Here is a 21,866-nt window from a genome sequence, read left to right on the forward strand (position 1 = left end):
AGATACGAAAAGCTTCTGGAATACAAAAGTGCTCATTGTAATACATTCATGACCTTGTACTGATTTAGAGCAGAGTTCAGCTCCAGCCTACTGAGTTGTCAATGAATAGAAATCAATGTGGGTATGTTCAACCTGAGCACTAACATACAATATCTTCACCAGTGATGTAATGATGCTAATCCCTTAATTACTGGCAGTGGGAGAGTTTGGGAAAACCTGCCTGGCAAACAAGTTCACCTTACGAAACCAAAAGTTTGCAAGCCTGGGGAAAGCTGAAAAGGGCACCAAGAGAAAACAGAAGCTGATGAAGAGAGAAAGGGAATCAGAAGAAAAGCCAGGCTTCCTACTTGAACTATGGAAGCATGATTTTTAAAATGGTTTTATTGATGTTTCCCAATTTCTGTAGTTCTTTTCATAGACCATTTCACAATGAATCCTGAAGTCTCTCCAAACCCATGATGTTATTTGTTATGACGATTGTGAACCCACAGTAGAAAAAAAATTAAGGGGAGACAGAATTCGGGGCCTTGCCCAGAAATCCTATAGTGAAGAACTAGAAGACTCCAAAAGACTGGAGGCAGTCACTTGCCCTAACCAATAGACAATACTGTCTCTTTACAATAAACTAATAACTGAACTCAGCCAAAACTAGAATTAGGTTCTAACAGGAAACTAGAGAGAAATTAAAGGGAATAAAAAGCAGCAGACACAATATACTTAACTGTGGGCCAGGTTTTAACATTCTGCCCTGAGTAAGGGACAATGTGTAGCTTTGCTGCCCCAGAGGCAAACCAGGATGGGAACTCTGCCTCTGTGACTTGTAATTCATTTCCTATTCCCTCCCAGTTTGAGGAGTGTGAGGGGAAGTGAAGAGTAATCTCTTACTGGTCTCCACACGCAATGGGTTACTTCCCTCTATGCATCAGCTCAGCTGTTGCGAATGGTCCATTGGGTGCCAGTAGAGTCCTGCTCACTTTCATGCATGTGAGAAGGAGAAGCAGTCCAGAAAAGACTGTTCAATGACTATGCACTGAATTCTAGGACAAGTAGTTGGCACAGGGAAGGAAGATGTTGCCTGCATATGCCAGTATAGCAAATGATGATCTGGGGTGTGTCTAGACTACAGAGTTTTGTCGACAAAAGTGAACTTTTGTCGACAAAACTATACCTGCGTCTACACTACCGCTGAGTTCTGTCGACATAACGTCGACAGAACTCAGCAGTTTTGTTGACGCTGGTAAACCTCATTTTACGAGGCGTAACGCCTTCTGTCGACAGAGTTCTGTCGACAGAAGGTGTTATTGTATGTAGGGTTGTGTCTAGACTACAGGGTTTTGTCGACAAAGCAGCTTGCTTTGTCGACAGAACTGAATGTAGTCTAGACGCTCTTTGTCGACAGAAGCTTTGTCGACAGTATCTGTCAACAAAACTTCTGTCGACAAAACCCTGTAGTCTAGACGTACCCCTGGTATGAAGCTCCTTATTCAGCCCTAACTCAGAGAAACTCACATTGAAATTACTCAGACTTTGCCGGTGCTAAAACAGTGTAAGGGCCTCATATTTGTCCTTAAGACGAATCATCAGACTTGGTGATCTTCCCCCAGCTGAGTGTTCAGGCACACGGGGCAGTGGGTGCTTTATCTAGGTGGGCACTTTCCTTTCAGATCTGTGAAACATACAATCACAGTCTTTAACACCAGTGGGGTTAGGTCCATGTGCATTTCACAACAGAGCCAAATGGGGTTCTGAGGAAAATACAATATCGAATGAAACAATGCTGCCTCTGCCTGCATGTAGAATAAGCATTGGGCTAGGGCTCTTGAAATAACACACTCTGAACACTACATATATCTACTAATAAAGCAGAGCCTCAGCAAACTTAGCAAAGCACAACCCACCTGCAAACCTCTGAAAAATTACTAAAACTCACCTTAGTAAAAAAAATTATAATACAGCAAACGAAACCCTGCATACACTGTTCATAAACTTTCTTCAACATAACAGGTATCTTTCTTTTTATTTTAATGGAAGAAAATAACCTTCTGGTTAAATCACGCGTTTTGTTTTGTTTTGATCATTGCTCATATCAACTCATTTGAAAACTTCAGTCGTGGCTTTGATCTGAAGAAGGTTCTGTCTTTGTTTTAAATGCAATGAGTGTGGAATGGGTTCCATACAGACATACAAATGTATCTGATAGATTAGCACAGGATTATGTCATGCAAATTGAGAGACCTGTGCAGCAATAGGAGGACATATGGTAAAGGGTCAGGACAAAGATAAAGCAAATATTAGGTACATTTATATAGAACATATGCTGCACTACTTTACATTCTCACACACACATCACTTTTAAATGTGTTGGCTACATTTTATTCTGTGATGAGTAATCTAGGCTGATAAATAGACATTTTGTGAAATTTACAAAAGGAGAGCAAAACAGACAGATACACAGGCCTGATAGAAGTTTCAGTAATAGCAAAAAGTTAGAACTGTGTCCTTTATGAATAGCATGCTCAACTGTTTGCTGTGGTGGTTCCAGGATGTGACACAGACAAGATGGGCGAGGTAATATTTTTAATTGGACCAACTTTCAAGCTTTCTAGCTCCATGGATCTTTCCAAAAGCAGACGAGCTCTGTAGATATTACTGCATCCACCTTGTCCTTGACATTCTCAGAGTAGAGTTGTATGTAATCCTTCCCCACAAATCGTTCCATCCAATGAATGTTAAAATAAGGTTTATACACCTTCTAGATTACTAGTATCTACATTCTTCCAAATGTAGGTATAGGACCAAACTATTCTATTCTACTGACCTCCGTGGAGCCCCCCAAGGGATACATTTGTCCCTCTGACTTTTGTTTCTTTTAAAAATTGGAGTAAAAGTTGTGAAGATGGAGAGAGTCAGACAGTGCAGACACGTGCTGTGTAAACTTCCCTACAGAGGTCTGCTGATACAACACAATCCTGACCTGCAAAACCTCTGCTATTCTTAAAGAGAAACTATTTCTCATGAGACTTTGTATCCATTTTCTTTTTTATATGAATAGATGTCTCCTAGCAATTAGCCTGAGACCAAACATGTTCCATAAATATGGTATATTTGAACCCTGCAACGTGTCAAGAAATAAAAAGCTAATGAACGAGGGAGGGATAATGGTCCCTCTACAGTTAAGGTTGAATCTAGATTGTATTAGGAGCCCACATTTCTATCTTCACAAAACTTCTCCAAAGCAAACAAATAAAGAAATGTTAATGCCATCCCATGTTAAACATTCTCTGGAATGTTTAGGGCACATCATGCAAGGAGTTCCAAGTGTGTGTGGGGGAGAGGAGAAAGGAGGGGAATCACATTTTCATTAGGATTCATTAAGATTAAGCATGAGGTACAGTATTAGTGGATTTGGGGTTACTCATGATTGCACAGCTGGTTTTATGATACACAGAGTAGTTAGCATTCTAAAAAGGCAGTGGGAAAAAAAATCTAAGGGACATATTCTGTCATCCATACTTCCTTACTTTGCTTCTTGAGTAGTACCATAAACTTCAACTCCCAGTGAGTTTTAATAATGAAATGATCCTGTGTGCTGGTAAGCTAGAGGGTTGTGTGGATGTGTTCTGATTAATTGCTGCATGCGGTGTGCTTGGTCACAGAACAGGAATGAATCCAAGGTAATTAATTCTGGGCACATTGCCTCTACTTACAGGCCTGGCTCAAGCAGCAATCCAAGGGAACAAGAGAAATCAGTCGCCTTTAACTAAACTGCAATAGAAATCCGGGGACTGCTTAAATTTGTGGATAAAACATCAGTTTATCTATCGGAGGTAAGTCCTGGTGCTGCTTTCAGTGCACTTGTGCTGCCAGAGAGGAGGAGGTGATTAATTTCCTCTAGAAATAAAAGGTTCAGCACACATTGTAATCATTAGGTTTATTTGGATTCTTAATGTCAACAATTAAGGACTTAACTTGTTTACTGTCTAACTATGTTGGCAGAGCTGTAGATTGGTTTGTGTGGAGATGTTTATAATGAGATTCAGCAGCAAGGGAGCAATAGAAAAACCATAGAAATGGAACTGATCTCAGGATAGAAGCTCAGTATTGTCCTAATAATTACGTTGGCAGCTGTATTTGCATGAAACCATGCTTTTTCGGTGGCACTCAATTACGGTTATTCATCTGCCTTGATGTGTTTAGAAAAAAACCAATGGCATCCAAATAAGCCTAATAACAAAAATATGATGTTTCCCATTTCCAGCAAAGGGCAACAGAACAGATGTTCCTTATGTTGCCGTGTTTCATCAGCACAGGGGGTAGCAGAGGAAGTTTGCAATTCATAGTGACTGTGCCATTAAACTAATGTAGTACAGAATGTTTGCAACGGAAATATACAGATCTGAACAATCTGTTTCGGCACTGAGTAAAAAAAAAAGATGAGTGTGATCTTTAAAGTTAACACTGACCTTTTAGGTTAAAAAAAAATCAACAAACCAACCCCCCTTGGACTCTCCTCTAAAGAGCATATAGCAATGAGCTTTCTGGCTTGGCTATGAATGGAATCCATCCAGTTCCAGTTTCTTCTCAGATTTGTATTTAGCCCTGGTACAGATACTACAGATCCAAAGATAGATTTGTTTCAATTTACCCAACTGCAGCTAGTTTATTTGAGTATTATGCACGTTGCCATACTTCTATATAGGTAGACTCAGACACTCCAATAATGGGGGATACACAATTAACTACTGTAGCTGGCTAACTGGATTGAAAATTGATACATAAGCCACCTCAAGCCATATAGTTAACTCTCACTTTATAATGTTTGTTTCATTGCAGGGCTCTGGATCATGGTGCAAACTCCAGTTCCTATTTCCTCATTGGAGAGGTAAATGTAGGTTTTCAGATCTCCAAAGCAGACACAAGGTGGCAGCATTTTCAGAATATTGCCACTCCTTTCCAGTTCTTCCTTCCTCAGCGTCTATACAGCATAGATTATTTGGTGGTCCCTGGCTGGTCAGCTTTCCTGTCCCCTGATGATTCCTTTGCTCAATGCAAGGCCCAGCCTTTCTCTAGAATTGAAAGGCTTGAGACTTTGTTTCCTGCTGGAGCCTACAAACAAAATCTGAACGGGACTCAACGTAAATCCCACAGAGCCTGAGCTGCCGGAATGCACGCGTCGGTACTGGGATGGGATTTTGGCTAGTAGCTGGCAGCAACCACACAGATTACATCACTAACCCGTAAAGGATCAGCAGCGGAACAAGCAGGTGGGAGTGCCACACTGCCCCATAAACATTTGTTTTATGTTGGGTGGTTAAACAGACCCATGCCCAGGGACACAGTAACTCTAGGATGGGGGGGGTCACCTACTGTCTTTTTCAGAGTTGTTGCCTTCTTTGCAAACATCCCTGCTTGTTGGGAATGTCTGTGAAATGTTCCAAAAACTGAATGAAGCAAAACCCGAGAGCTTCATGGACCCGATTAAAACCTGTACAAAGGTCTTCTTAACCAAAGGCAGCTCCCGAAAGTAACCTTTGAGCTAGTATGATTAGGTTGCACTGTGTAGGATAGAGAGTTGCACATCTCCCTGTGGCTATTGCTGATTGAACAGGGGCCTCACCAGCAATTTGGAGAGCAGACGGGAATCCTGTGAAGCAACTCGGAGTAGTTTGGCTTGACATGTTGGGTACTATAGCCAGTTATTCAAATAAGGGGAACTGCAGCATACTCCACATGTATTAGAGAGCACAACCTTCTTCAGCAAAGCATCATCAGGCAGCAGAATGCTCTGTTGTAGCACCAGTGTTTGCATATTGCGGTGAAGTCTGTCATCAGCCTTAGGGGGCCCAGTTCTCCTCTTAATGTGGCCCTGCAAGCAGCAGAACAGATCTGGTTCCTGCTCTGTGCAGTGGGGCAGAATACAGTCAGCACATTAGCAGCCTCCACAGCAGGCATGCAGTGATACACTGGACTGGCCCAGCCTAGAGCTGCATGTAGGCAGTTCTTACAGACCAAGATTCTGATATATTTTAAATTCCTGTTTGCATCAATGTCTTTGGGGTCTATTTTCCACTCACTCCCTGAGCAGGTGTTCCCTGAAAATCTGCTGAAGTTATTCAGAGGGAACAAGGGGAGTCTGTAACCTGTCATGACTCATTAAAAGCAAAATTATCTTCTCAGATCCCCTGTGCTGAACTCACCCCCTCTCCTCACCCCCTCCTACACACGTACCTCTCATATGGACACGTAGGTCCAAAAAGACACTTATCCATAATGCTCTCTATTAGCATGTTTAGGTGGAATATGGGCACAGAATGGACAATACCCACTTTAAAGTATTTGGCTGGAAGCAATAGGAAAAGGTTAATGGTTCAAAAATTCCCATAGGGAGCTGAGAATGAGAAGACTATTGGAAAACCACATAATATCAAGGCAGATGAGATTGGGGCCACCAGCAGAGAAGGAGACACACATGAACCAGAGGATGCCAAAGTAAAGTGTCCAAAGGATACAGTATTGACCTCTTTATTTCTGTGCAATTCCTCTGGAACTCTGTATGCAGCTCCTGGACTCTTAGTGTGATCTTCAAAAGCAAATTATAGTTCCCAGACCTCAGCCTTAGTCCTGAGCAAGTGACTGGTATCTCCAGCAAGCTGCTGAGAGCCTCTCACCTTCCATTGGAAGCTAAAAGGGTCAGGCCCTTTGGCAGAACTGGAGTATTTTCACTGACCTTCCCCCAAATCTCCAGCTCTGGCTAGCTATGCCAGAGTAAATAAATAAATAGACTAACTAGCAGAAATGCCTTTACCGGACATTATTCTGGGCTGATTGGTTGTGAAACTTTATTCTAAACCCCAAAACCACAAAAACTGCCAGTTTTCCAAGCCCTGTGTTTTTCATAGCTCTCATAGCATTCTGAATGGGTTGCATTATTTCAGACATAGAATAAATATACATTTAAACTGCTTGGATTACTGATGCAGCAAAAATGGCACTTAACTCATTGCTGGGCTTCTTTTCTCTGAGAGGGGAAATAAGAATTAACACTATTTATTAATCGCTAGTACAGCAATGGGCAACCAAGGCTAGTGAGTGGACCTCATACGTGGCTCTCTGTCTCAGTGGGCTGCACTGGTGGGCAACCTGCAGCACACTGGGGTTCCACTTGTGGCCCATGCACCTCCTCCTTGCTCCTTTCCCCCATGCCTCCCATGTACTGGGGCACAGGAACCCTGCATTTCCTACTCTTCCCTCTCACTTCAGCACTTTCTGGGCGCCATGAATCCGCTGATCCACCCCTCACCTTCCCTCCCAGGACTTGAACAGCTGTGAACAGTTGATTCACGGCATTCAAGCTCCAAAAGTGCTGGGAGGGAGAGAGAGGAATTGCAAGTGCTGAGCTCCAGTGCCCCAGTGCGCAGAGGGGTGGGGGGAGAAGGGGAAGGGAGGAGGAGAACAGCCAGGGGGTGTGCAGGCTGCAGGGGGAAACCCGGTGGGATGCATGCAGCCCATGAGCCACATTTTGCCCACCACTGCATGAGCGGATGCTGGAAATCTGTTAATGCTGATGTTTTCCCAAATGCCCAGAAAGGCATTGGTATAAAATCCATTTTACAGCTGTGCTGTTAGCTAAAAACTCTTTAAAATAGCCACTAATGTCCTGGTAGCCATTATGCATGGAATACAGGTTGAACCTCTCTAGTCCAGCATTCTCTGGTCCAAAGACATCAGCGTTCAAGCATGATTTCAGTTAGCTGGATGTCCACTTACTATGGGTGTGGCCAATTTTCCCACAGTCAGCAGTCCTGGCTCTCAGTGTTCTATGCTGTTATTTAGTTCTAAATTACCCCTAATAAATGTCTTCTAAGAGCCCAGTAAACAGTGAAAGAGTTGGTAATGCTGCTAGACAATACTGACCTCCAAATGGTCTAGCAAATTCTCTGGTTTAGCATCAGTCAGGTCCCAAGGGTCCCGGACTAGAGAGGTTCAATCTGTACCCATTTTAATAATACTTTGCATTTTCAAATAACTTTTATCTGGAGGATCCCAAAGTGCACAACAAACATCATCAGAGTCCCACCATGCTGTGAGGTAAATGTCACTGTTCCAGTTTTACAGGAACACTCCGGGAAAACTGAGGCATACTTGCTCAGAGTCATAGGATGAGTCAGTGACAGAACCCAGGAACCTGAACTACCAGGCCCTTGCTCTAAATATTATACCTGATGAGTCTTTAGCAGATAAGGGCCTGATTTTAAAAACAAGAGGTCATGGCCGGTATGAAGTATGTGCATACTTCTGAAAATCTGCGTTTGTATGCACATTGCCAGACATGTGCATGCACACAGGTATTCATGCAGGGCCATGGAACAATGGCTTGCCCAAGAGCAAGCTCACTTTGCATGTGCACTCTTGCAATAAGTATACAAGTATATGCAGGAGCAGAGGTACACCTGCAAAACCATGTTTAACTTCCATGTTTAATTTAGGGGGGATATGATAGAGGTCTATAAAATCATGACTGGTGTGGAAAAAGTGAATAAGGAAAAGTTATTTGTTTATTCTCATAATGTAAGAACTAGGGGTCACCAAATAAAATTAATAGGCAGAAGGTTTAAAACAAATAAAAGGAAGTTTTTCTTCACTCAGTGCACAGTCAACCTCTGGAACTCCTTGCCAGAGGATTTGATGAAGGCTAGGACTTTAACAGGGTTCAAAATAGAGCTAGATCAATTCATGGAGGTTAGGTCCATCAATGGCTATTAGCCAGGATGGGTAGGAATGGTGTCCCTGACCTCTGTTTGTCTGGAAATGGATGACAAGGGAGGGATCAAGTCAGGATTGCTTGTTGTGATCCCTCCCTCTGGAGCATCTGGTATTGACCACTGTCAGCAGATAGGATACTTGGCTAGATGGACCTTTTGTCTGACTCAGTATGGCTGTTCTTATGTTCATAGCCCTCTTTTGAAAAGCAGGCAAAAAATGGCATTTAGTTGTTTTCACTTTCAGGTTGTGGTACTGGCTAATTTCATAAATTTGACAAAGAACAATTACAAAGGACTACTCAAAGCTAGCAGGGAGTTTGGGAAGCAAGCTTACAACACACAGAAAAATGTAAATACACAGGAGTCAAGGTCTCGTACTGGACAGATATACTGCTCAATGTAGTGAAGTAAGACGCTCAACTATAACACAGTGATGCCATCCATGATTAACTCTTTCTATCTCATTATGCTAATATCATTTCCTCAAGGACACAAATTAATTCAGAATTACAGGCATGGGCATGGAAAATCATCCTGTATCTAATTTGTATGGGCAAATTTCCTGATCGCGTAATAGCTGGAATTAATAGCTCACTTTATAATCTGAAGTTGAACTTAGAGAGATACCTTCCCCTTTCCATCCATATGAAGTGTGAGAACCTTGGTCACCCCAAGGCCTTGATTTATGAGTAGGAGTTAAGGTAACTCTCTGTCAGACTGAAAATCATACACTATTGTCTTTCTCGGTTTTATTAATGATATTTTATTAATATTTATTAATATTTTATATTAAAAGAAAGGACATTTTAAAAAGTCAAATTCAGCTTTGAGCATTATTTCTTGTCACTAACTTTTTGCATTTCTTTGATCCTGGGCAATGAAATTGACTAATCAGTTTCAGGAGGCATTTTACTTTCAGCTTCTCGTACAGTAAGGCCTCTACTTAGCTAAGTGACCCTAATATGGGCATCAGTCTCATTGTCATTAATGGGGTTTTAATCCTTTAAAGTTAAGCATGTGCTTATGTGTTGTCCTAAATAGGGATGGATTAAACTAGGCATTAAGTGCTTTCCTGAAATGGGGTCCAGGGTTGTTTGGATTCAGAATACTACAGGGGAATGTTTACATTTAAAAATAATAGGGGAAAAATCAGTGACCACAAATGTTTCTAGTCAGGTTTTGAAGACTATATATAAAGATCTTTATAACAAAAGTTACATTTTGAGTCTAGAACACACTGTGCCTCTTCAAGAGAACATTCTCCATTTTTGAGATTTGGTAGGACAAGTAGTAGCTGCTGTAAAAAATACAGTGAAGTCCTTGGGCCTCCAAGCTGTTCCAGGCTACAGAGCCAGTGTACACATGGAGCCTTAGTGAAGTTAAGGAGGGCTTTGCATGGGTGCAGGATTCCATCCAACCAGGCAGGATCAGGGCCTAAAATGAGGCTGCAATGGCTAGAAGAACCAATGCCAATTTCCACTGAAAAGACAAATGACGTCAGGACTACATGAAAAGTCTCTGAGTTCATTTTTTTCTTGGTTCTTCTGAGCTGAGGGACACTTGTCTATTGAGAAGGATGAGTTTTGTTCAGAATGAGTTTCTATTATAGTACAAAGATAAAAACTAACGTGCAGTATTTCAGAAAAAAAAAACAATATTACTTTGTCTGCTGGAATGTCAGACTATAAAATAAATAGGCTAATGAAAAAGTAAATTCTCGGGTGATTAATTCACTGCATTAAATATACCCAGTTCAGAGACAACACAATACACAAGACTGAGAAAAAAACATAAAACAATAAGAAATAATTTCAAAGCTGCTAAGTTTCTGTAGCGCTTTCTGATTTAATTGAACAACTGTAGAGAGCATCCCTGGTAAATAGAGCATGCCTTACAACAGATTCTCAATGCATAAGTGGCATGATGTTTTAAGTCAATGTATTGCTGTACAGAGGTGTTAGATTTACATTCCAGTAGTCTACTTTTCATCAAATAGGTTCAATGCCAAGAAAGACTTAGTTGTTAAATATGCCTCAACTTTCACTTCTAGAAGTTAGAGGATTATTCAGTTACCAGACACATTTACAGCCACATTTTAAGACACTGGCCTCCATTTTAGCAATAGTTATTTGCATCCACTCTTTAGCTTCCCCCACAAAATGGAAGACTGGATAAAACTGGGCTGTAAATCTATTTAGGCCTCAGTTGGAATAATTGTGTTCAGTTCTGGGCAACACATTTCAAGAAAGATGTGGAGAAATTGGAGAAGGTCCAGAGAAGAGCAACAAAAATGATTAAAGGTCTAGAAAACATGACCTATGAGGGAAGGCTGAAAGAATTGGGTTTGTTTGGTTTAGAAAAGAGAAAACTGAGTGGGGACATGATACCTAAAAGTACCTAAAAAGATGTTACAAGGAGGAGAGAGAAAAATTGTTCTCCTAGACCTCTAATGATAGGTCAAGAAGCAGTGGAGGTTTGCAGCAAGGGAGGTTTAGGTTGGACATTAGGAAAAACTTCCTAATTGTCAGGGTGGTTAAACAGTGGAATAAATTGCCTAGGGAGGTTGTATTAAATATCATTGGAGATATTTAAGAGCAGGTTAGATAGACATCTGTCAGGGATAATCTAGATGATGGTTGGTGCTGCTGTGAGGGCAGGGGACTGGACTTGATGTCCTCTCGAGGTCCCTTCCAGTTCTAGTATTCTATCATTCTATGAACCTAGTCATCACTAATGAGTCAATTCATACAAACTGTAGTGGTTTTTGACGTTTCTAAGTAGCTTTCTCTCAGCTAAGAATTGGATGTAGCCTCCAAAACACTGTCCTTCAGACAATAACTTCATGTAGGCCCTGAAAACATGGGCAGAATTTGATGAGCTAGAGGTGAAATGCTATCAGCCCCGTTAACCCACTGGCACTTTCACTCTGGCCCTCATTTTTATTTCCTCATCATAGCTCCCATCACTACAGCAACCCTCCAAGTAACCACAGAAGATGGATATGGCTCCACACAATGCTAGTCTTTGCCGTGGCCAGAAGAGTCCACATTTCCCTCCGTCTGAGAGGGTTTTGGTATTGTCCCTTATGGTGCTAGTGGAATTTTTTGATGTTCTCCTTTTGGTGATCATTCATGTTACATTTTAAGAGAAAATGTGCCATTTGCAATTCTCAGCTAGGTTTATTACACATGACTTCAATAGAAACAACCAGGGAACAGCTTTGAAACAGTGACTAATTACACCCATGACACTTTAACCTATTTGTGTCCAATGTGCAGCCACACATTCTGGACACCTAAGAAAAGCAGAGATCTGCTTTGCAGATTCTGGACACCTAAGAGGGCATTCTCGCTCAAGATCAAATGTAATTCTCGGCATAAAAGAGACTTTCTATGCTCACACATTATCATACTCAGTTCTTCTAAATGTTGTGGCATCATCACACTTTTGCAATCCTTTCCCCTTCTGTTATTCATCATGTTTATTACAGTCATGCCTTAGGGCCAGGCAAAGGTTGGGCCCCATTGTGCTGGGTGCTGTTCAAACACAGAGCAATAGATGGTTCCTGCCCAGAATGCTCACAGTCTAAACAGACAAACTAGACCAAAGGTATAGGAAGGGGTAGAAAACACAAGCTGAGTGAACTATGTGATGGCAGCAAATTTCATGCTGGTTGTACTATTTTGTAGTGGGGGGTTACTTAGGCAAGAATCAGCTAATAGGAAAGAAAAGGGAAGGCAAGGGGGGAAGAAGCAATTCCCTCCTCGCATTTCAGTATAGGAAGGCCGTTGGCAGAGGTTGGCTGCTACACAGTAGGTGTGCCAGTGCTTCCTCGTTTAAAACCTATCATGGCATGTTTCAACAGCAGAAAAACATGTATTGCAACAGCAAGTATCTTATGGTTTATAGCCAGTGCAACTGTTACAGTTACATTACAGAGCTGGGGTCCCTTTGTCCGCTTTTGTGGCTACAAATTTCAGAAGCGCCCAACCATAATTCATACAATTATTTGGCTTTTGACAGGTGAAGCTGACTTTGCTCATTTGTGACCTGATCCTGCAAAATGCCTGGCTCCCCCTATGGGAGTTCCCAGTCTGGGCAGCACAAAGAAATAGAGCCTTAATTTTAATTATTTGTTGCTTATGATATAATGGATATATAACCATTGTGCGCTGAGGAGGAGATTTTCAAAGTCACGGGATTTTGAATTGAAAATCAGTGGGAGTTTGGTACCTATGTGCCCTTTGAGCCTTTGAAAATCTCTGCATGGGCATTTCACAATGCCCTGCCCAAGTTGCTTATAAAGCAGCCAGCTTACAGAAAGATAAGAGAGGCAGAGATGTAACAAAAAGCCTGTAGCTGAACAAAGGGGAGCTGTGTTTGGTTCACTGACAACCCAAAAAATGATCTATGTTTCAAGATAAAATCATTTGTTTTTATTAAAAAAAATAAAAACAAGAGACTGACCATTAGCAATTAAATTGCAATGGAATTGTTTTAAGAGTGACATAATATGCTGATGGTATTTTATGCCCAACAGTAACACAGAGTCAATCACAACTAGTAAAGGCCATGATCGGTATGAACAATGCAGGAACAAAATCAAAGAGTGATTCAATTCAGTCCATATAGTGCCATGTTTATCTACCCTTAAAGTATGTTATTATTAACCCTCAATTTGCTCATACAACTCCTGCTGTCAGTGGGAAAGTCTGTGTATAGATCAAGGCTACGATGTAACCTTATATATGTCTTAACAGCTGAATAAACTAGGAGCTAAGCATTCCCCTCAATTTGGTCTTGTCCATACATAGCTCTGTGCCATACCCTATTGGCTACACCCTTTCGCACAAGTGTAAACGAGGGCTGCCTTTGGCCTTATATTATACTTAAGGGCCAAATTAAAATCTGAGGTAACTGGGGCAACTCCATCAATTTAAGGGAGTTTCACCCAATTATACCTGATCTGAATTAAGTACCATGTCTCTTCAAAATCCTGTTGAAAAGGTTCACAGAAATCTTCATTCGCAGTGCACACTGTAGCCTATAATCCGAGTAAATCTTGTAAATCAGTGCACTGTGGCTGCCAAAGCCCAATTACAAAACTGGAAATATTGCTTTTTTACCCCCCTCTAATGAAACCTGAAGCAAAATGAGTTTCTTTGCCAGACACCTTCAAATCTCCAGGGATTAGCTTCCCAGACTGGCGTAACCAGATGCTTTAAATGTTGTTTTGCGTTGGCATTAAAGGTGTGGTCTCGGGCTTTCAGTTTTGCACATTTAAAATCCTGCCCAAGAACTTCACAATTTCTAAGGAGACTTGTTGCTGGCCATTCTTCTGGTACAATGGAAAATCTGTCCAGTGCCTTTCAAGCACTAGCCCTTGTCTCTACTAAGGCTGTGGTGAGCACACTTTGCCAAAAAAACGAAGTGTCACATGAGAAGCCCAACCAAGTTTAAGAGCTTCTTGCTATTGGGCTGGTGGAGATGATGGCCTTTGCTGTGTGCCCTAATGGCTCTGTGGGGGCTCAAAATCAAGTAAGACCCTTCAGATCAGTGGAAAGCCATGCTGGCAGGGAACTAATACCAAGCCACTGAGAGAAAGAGAGGGAACATTCTGACAGACATATTGGTCAGTACCATGTTTTCAATGTAATTTCTGTAAAGGCGTCTCTCCAGAAGCAGAGCTTGGCAGAACAAACTAAGCCCTCAGATATGATCCTGAGGAATTCCCCTCCTCCTGAATCTGAAAGCCTTACTATTGGGAGGGAAACATTCACATTAATTATCAAAATGCTTCAAACTGCTCTCTCAGATGAATTGTATTCAGAAAGCATCAGCTGAATCGATGGCACAGATATAGCAGCTAGGCTGAGCCTTAAAATGCCTGCTTTGCCCATTATACCAAAAATCCCTGAACAAACAGCAGAGCAATTTATTGGTCTGTTCTCATTCATGCATGCGAATTATTTACAACCAGATATGCTATTAGCATTATACAAGTTTCCTGAAGGACTTCTGTTCTGATGGCAGAATAGAGCCCTAGATTAGAAGAAAAAGAGAGGAATTTAACAGAGCAACATATAACCAAGTAAGACTCAAGGGTTAATGGGATTAGCATTCCTGAAAGATGTGGGGACCCCACCCCCACCCCCGCAAGCTTATTGGCAGAAGATAAAAACATAGCCTGTTTGACTAATCAATTTGATCTTGACTTCTGCTACAAAACAATCCACTCAGTCCTTCAAGAATATTTTGCATTTTGTCTTTCCCAAGATAGGAGTATCCCTGAGCCCTTGTTTACACTGGCGGTGAAATTTTGGCCCCCACAAAGACCATGAAAACTTTACCATTGACTTCACTAAAGATAGGATTTCACCTCATGGTTACAGTCCCAGTGTAGCTACTCTTTTTATTAACCATGTCTATATTATGTTAGCAGCCAAAGACCCTGTTGGGACTGGGATGTCATCAGGCTGGGCACTTAAAAAACACTAAAGAGACTCCAATAATTGAATGCAAAAAGCTGTTACATTGATTACTGAGGTAGAGGGGGATCGTTTTCTCCTCCCAACCCCCACATTTCACTTCTAAACAGGGAGACAGAGAGAGAGAGAGAGAGCAGATTCAGCCCTACTTTAAAATATTAGCATCCAGGGACCTTATTTTCAGAAGAACAGGAGACAAGAGCAGGTTCAACTGCATGTCTCATTTGTTCATGTGCAGCCAGATTCTGACAGTACTGTATGCCACAAAAGGTCTGTCGTGTCAGTGGCACTGCTTCTGAAGTTGTGTTATTGAACGTAAGAGTTGGCTTTGTCTACACTGCCAGAACCTTTGCAACAAAACAGTGAGAGCGTTTACACTAAAATGTGACTTTTGTTGGGGAAAACGCTCAGTTTTTGTGACAAAAAGCTTCCATAGCTGTGAGAGACTTTTGTCTTTTCCCCTCCCTTTACTGTTGACAAAGAGACAACGTGGACTCTGCTGTTTGGTTTATTGAGGGAACTAACTTCCACCAGTATCCCACAATGCCTGCCCTGGTGGCTGTGCTTAGTGTTTTGTGATCTTTGCTGCCTTGCATGCATGCACCCCTCTCCTTTCAAAGCTCCAGGAAGTCTCTGACAGCTGAGTAAGCTGCTATGTTTGGGGAACAAACAAATAAACAAATAATTGGAACACTTCTGTTTTGCTGCTGCAGGTGGAGGGCTGGAGAGACTGCTGTGCTGCCTTGACGTTCCCTAGCACAAAATGCTCACAGAGGTATGATTGAATCCCAAGAAGTGCAGGGATCAGCTCTGCCTTCCCACAACACTGCGTTGCGGGATGCTTAACCACATTGCTTTACTGTATCTGGGGAGCTAATAATGTGACCATGACATGTCAAAAATGGGAGGCAGAAAAACTGGTTTGACTGGCTTTCACTTTTGGCAACTTTTTGCACGTTGATAGCACTTTTGTTGCCAAGACTTTCCTGTGTAGACATAACCTAACAATTTTTTTTGTGCAGAAACAGAGACATAACCTAACAAACTTATTTGTGCTGGAGCCCACTTCATCAGATGCATGAAGTGGAAACTTCAGTTTAGCAGGCATGTATACATACATGCAAAGGGGAGAAAGCTACTTACTAAATTATCAACATCACTTCCTTCAGTATCTGGGTCATAGTGAGAGTTTTCCTGCTCAAGTGTTGATCCAGACCTGCTCATGCTAAGAAATCTGGTAAAACCATACAATTAGAAGCTAGGACTACAAGTCAAATCTTTGAAAGATTATCAAGAGATTTCGTATCATCCCTTTATGGAGGGAAACTGAAGGAAGGTAGATGTGGTCTTAAATTATACAATACAATATAGTTTTACCCCACGGAAATTACAAATACATGTCTAATTGCTCTGTTGTTTTGTGGCAAAATCCTTCAAACCTTCAAGTCTATAAGACTGTCAGGGAAGAATTACTTTTGGTAGCAACTTTGGAGCAATTATTTTCTTTAATATTGGAAAATTGCTGAAATTACTCCAATCATGAATTGCTTTTGTTGGGAGCAACACATATCACTCTCACTCCTATCCATATTGTTGAAAGGAGCGTGGGGGGGTTAATTAATGGTAAATTCTGAGATGTGTTTTATCATTTGTAGCCAGACAACATTAGTTCTGAAAGATCTCTTAATTTAAATATGATTAGGATGCATTTGTTCCATGCATTTGGAGAAAACAGCAGATGCATGTATGGGTGAATAATTATGGAAACTATAAGCCTTTAGTTAGGACACATGGTGATGTACTGTTCACTAAAGGTTTTAGCCAAGATTTTCAAAAGTAGGAGCCTAACTTTTAGACAGTAACATCCATATTTTGATTCACAAATACGCAGTCTGTTTTTCTAAAGTGCAGAGAACCCAGCAGGCTCCCACTGAAGTCAGTAAAGGCTCAGCATTTTTGAAAAATTGAGTCCCACTTATTTAGAAATTTAAATATGGATTTAGGAGTCTAATTTTAGATGCCAGAATTTTGAAAATCTTGAGATGAAATCTCAGAAATGAACAGCAAAAATGCCCATTGACTGCAATGGGGCCAGGATTTTCCCCTGGGTCTTTATGGAAATTAATTTGGAAAGATCACATTTACTCTAGAGTGACAAAGCCACCAATTACTGATGCAAGCCATCCCAAGAAAGTACTAATAAAACCATTACACTGCATATTTTAGAAGGGCTAGAGATGGTTCTAAATATTTATTGGTACTTATTATTTTCATATACAATATATTCCCATTAAATTTAATTCTCTTTAAAATCCTACTTATCAGACTCCACATATCTGATCGGTAGCTCTATGCTAATCATTTTAAATAATTTCTCAGCAAGACTCTTATTGCTAATCAGTACAGAGCTGTTGACTAGTGTCACTGGACACTAAGAGACTCACGGAAAGTATGCCTGCACAGCATCATTATTTCAAAAAGACGGACATTATTCCAAAATAACATAGTCTGCATCTACACACAAGCAATTATTTTGACATTATGTTGAAATAATGTTGAGCTGGAGGACTTCTTATGCTGACTCCTTTAACCCTCATTTTATGAGGAATAAGGGAAATCGGAGGAAGAGTGCTGTATTTCAAAATAAGTGCTGTGTAGATGTTTAACGTAGCTTATTTTGAGTTTAGCCTTGCTGTATAGATGTACCCTGAGGATACGTCTAGACAGTGCTGCTATTTTGGGATACTGGAAACATCCTGAAATAGCTATTCTGGGTTTTTAAATGTGCCCATTATTTCAAAATGTATTTTGAAATAATGGACGCACTATTCTGGCATCCCTTTAACCCTTATTCCACGAGGGTTAAGGGACTTGTTGGAATAGCACTTTATTTCAAAATGTGGCACTGTGTAGATGGCACCAAATTTCAAATTCACCTCAAAATATGCTACCCAATTTGGGTAGTGCAAATTGCATAGCTCATTTCAAGGTAAGGGTGCACCCTGAGAAGTTATTGGTGATAACATAGGGTATGTCTACACTACCCTCCTATTTCGAAATAGGAGGGTAATGTAGGCATACCGCAATTGCAAATGAAGCCCGGGAAATTCAAATCCCGGGCTTCATTTGCATAAGCGGGGCGCCACCATTTTTAAATCCCCGCTGGTTCAAACCCCGTGCCGCGCGGCTACACGCGGCACGAACTAGGTAGTTCGAACTAGGCTTCCTAGTTCGAACTACCGTTACTCCTCATGGAATAGGAGTTTCGAAATAGGAGGGTAGTGTAGACATACCCGTAGAGTTATATGGGGGAATGCATAGTGAATTCAGGTAACTAGGATTTTTATATCAGTGAAACACCATCTCAAAATGGCACTTCTGTTTATCTGAATGCCTGGCTATTTGAAAGTTTTAGATGTCACCCAGCCATTTGGGGTACATTCTCATATATATATATATATATATATATATATATATATATATATATATATATATATATATATGGACTCCTACTCAATCCCACTAAAGCCAATGACAGTTTTGTCCGTGTTAAGGCCTCAGAACCAGTCACTATGCTTATACAAAGCATGTATAGTACCTAAGGAAACAGCACTATAGTGAAAATATTATATTTAGATGGTTAATTCCTAAGATCTTAAGTCATACTAGTGCACCTTCAGGGTTTCATAAAATATGTGTGTCCTCAGCAATGCTCTCTCTAATTTTATCCATCCATGTGAGGATTTTATATGCACAGAGGCATGTGTGAATATGCACCACTAATAGAAACACAAAACATAGCTGTGGGTGTGCTGCTAATTAGCTGGGCAGCATTTAAATTTCTCTTGAGCAGCTGCACAAGCACACAGGGAACACGGGAACTCCTCAGAAAGAGCTGTTAAAATGGATACAGCTTTAATGATACAAAATGTCTCATTACATTTACATGTATCTTATGTCCCACCAAACACCTTTGAAGGAATATAATTATAGAAGTCAAAGCATCAGAAAATGTTTTCAGACAGGAACCTGGTATTCTGTCTATACAATGGTGGGATATGGACGTCTGTGATGCAACAGGAGAAATTATCCACCTTACAGTTGCACCATCCAAATTACCAGCAACTAAAGTGACTTCCTTTCAGTAATGGACAGTACTTCCCTGCTGCTCTGTAAAGATCTTAATCTCTTTATCTGTGCTGCTTCTACATCCTAAGAAACTGGGAAGCAAAGAACCTGATTCATTGAGCTTTGGCTTTTGGTAGCAATCTCTGTTTACTTCATTTCTCCAGTAAGAGTCATCTGAAAAACATGCTTCGTTGTAAAGGAGTCGTGCAATGGAAGATAAATGTGGAATGATAGTGGTATTGTTAAATGTGGTTTATCTTCTCCACATCACTATTCCTCTTTCCCTCAGAGGTTTGTGAATGACCCACATTAACGTTTCCTGAGGTGTATCAGAAAAGCTGCACTTTGGAAATGACACTGAGTGAGATCTTCTGCTGCCCCAGTATTCTGCTTAGTGCAGCTGAGAGAAGTGGCAAGGATCGTTCCATGCTCCGTTAGTGCTTCCTTATCCTGGGCATCACTGGGGATCATTTTGGCTCTTGACATAATATAGATCACTGGTTTTCAAACTTGGGTTGTAAGTCATGTTACAGACATGTGAATAAACAAAGCACGACCAGCCTGCCAGCATCTTACCCAGGCAGGCTCACAATTCCCATTTGAAAACTGGTGATCTAGACTATTCAAGGTGCTGCTCCGAATTAGACCCAGTTGCAATGAAACTCGTAGGACTGTTCTGCACCTAGGGATTGTTGGAGCACAGCAGCATCCCAACAGTGAGGCCTGGGGATAGAATGACATTGGTTCTTCATAGCCAGAGAATTCCCATCGGATTACCATCTCTTTTTTTTACCTGCTTTGAGCAGCCAAAATACAAACACGTACACCCTATATACATGCACCCTCTCTAAGTATGCAAAGCCTTGGAACATGGGACCAAATTTACTACTTCCCAACGTCATTAATGTCAAGGAAGCTATACCTGCTTAGGCCAGCAGTGAGTCCCTTTATCACAGAGATGAACCACATCAATATGAACCTTGAGTGTTTGGTGGGAGATACACCATAGCTCGAGTGTCAAATATACAGGGCTTTTCTTGAGCCTCCTCTGCTTGAAGAGTCCTTCAGTTTCAGGAGGTGAGAACCACAATGATACTCTGCCCCCAAATAAAACCTGGCATTTATTCATTGTCCAGGGCTTTCTTAATGCCAATTCTGTGGCTATTATTCTTCCAGAGAAATGTTACTAATAATGAAGATAACTCTTAAAGCATTCTAAGATTTAAACCAACTGGCAGCACACTCAGTCTCTAATTTTTTTTTTTTTTTTGGAACAACGATCATCTTAGTAGCTGCCAATCCTTTCCCCCCAAATAACACAGGCCACTATATCCTGGTTTAATGTAGCTGTTGTATAAAGAATATATAAGTATTTTACCTTACAGGGTGGGGTGTTAAAACCTGAAGCATCCATTTAAAAGGTAGATAATTAATTACTAGCAGTGAACAAAGACCATTCAGTACCATAAGCTCTGACTTTGTCCAATTAATATTATAACAACACGGAGGTAACTCTGTCAACAAGTTTAAACAAAGCTCCAGTGGAATTATCTGGATGGGTAACAAACATCAGAATGTCATCAGGGAAAGGGGAAGAGAGAAATTGTATATTGTTTCTAATTGACTAAAGAAGCATTGTAACCCTTGAAGTTGCTTAGGTCCTGTGGGGCTAGCATAGTGTGTCCAAGCCAAAATTAACTGCAGTTAGAGAATGATCAAGATTTTGAGTTATTTGGCTAAGGTTGCATCATATCCTTGTTTTATTTATTTAATTTATTTCATTAGAAAACTCAACTAGCTTGGCTGTATAGCATGTGCCGAGTAACGATTTCTATTCTTGAAGTTCTGATCTTTGAAACAATCTTGCAATCTAAAACCCTGTTTGCCAAATAATGATAGACTAGAATGATACTTTTACCCATTTCTGATTATGACAAACTATTATTCATACCGGTCTAAATCCAGATATAAGCTAATCAACTGCAATGGCTTGCAAGTGTTGAAATGCAGCCCATTTAATTCATACTAGAATTAATTAAATAAAACACAAATACAGAAGTTAGATGTTGAACCATAACCATCTCAGAACTTTTTGAGGGACTGATTTTCAAAGCTAGCCATGCCCTTAGCTCGTGCCTATAACTACTGTGTGATTGTGTCGTCACTTCAAGTATTTATGCATGCAGGTGAAGAATTGAATATCTAACTGGCTCTTTGCCATGGATACAATCAATTGTGCACATAAGATATGTGGTATTTACATATCTCTGTATTTGAAAATCAGGCCCCAAGTAAGTCCAATAAGGGTTCCAAACAGCTCTCCAGAGATGTCACAGATGAATTTAAAGGTCAGTTTAATTTTCAACATTTATCCTAAATGCTTAGGATAGTCAAACTGTTATGCTCAATTTGGGTTATATATTTTTAATGGGACACTTCCCTGTGGTTGCTGCCCGGTGATATTTGGCCACTTTGTATTCTCTTTACA

At 40.8% G+C, this 21,866-nt stretch overlaps 1 long non-coding RNA gene across 2 annotated transcripts in view; it reads left to right on the forward strand.

Moving 5' to 3' along the window:
• Positions 1 to 3,699: 3,699 nt before the first annotated feature.
• The window catches only part of LOC112544469 (uncharacterized), an 86,209-nt gene continuing 68,042 nt past the window's right edge, over positions 3,700 to 21,866 (forward strand). For both annotated transcript variants that reach the window (XR_012906687.1, XR_012906686.1), the window contains exons 1-2: positions 3,700 to 3,827; positions 4,834 to 5,264. This is a non-coding gene — a long non-coding RNA (uncharacterized LOC112544469). The remainder of the gene's footprint in view (positions 3,828 to 4,833; positions 5,265 to 21,866) is intronic.

Source organism: Pelodiscus sinensis, chromosome 12 (assembly GCF_049634645.1).
Source record: "Pelodiscus sinensis isolate JC-2024 chromosome 12, ASM4963464v1, whole genome shotgun sequence".
NCBI classification, from domain to species: Eukaryota; Metazoa; Chordata; order Testudines; family Trionychidae; genus Pelodiscus; species Pelodiscus sinensis.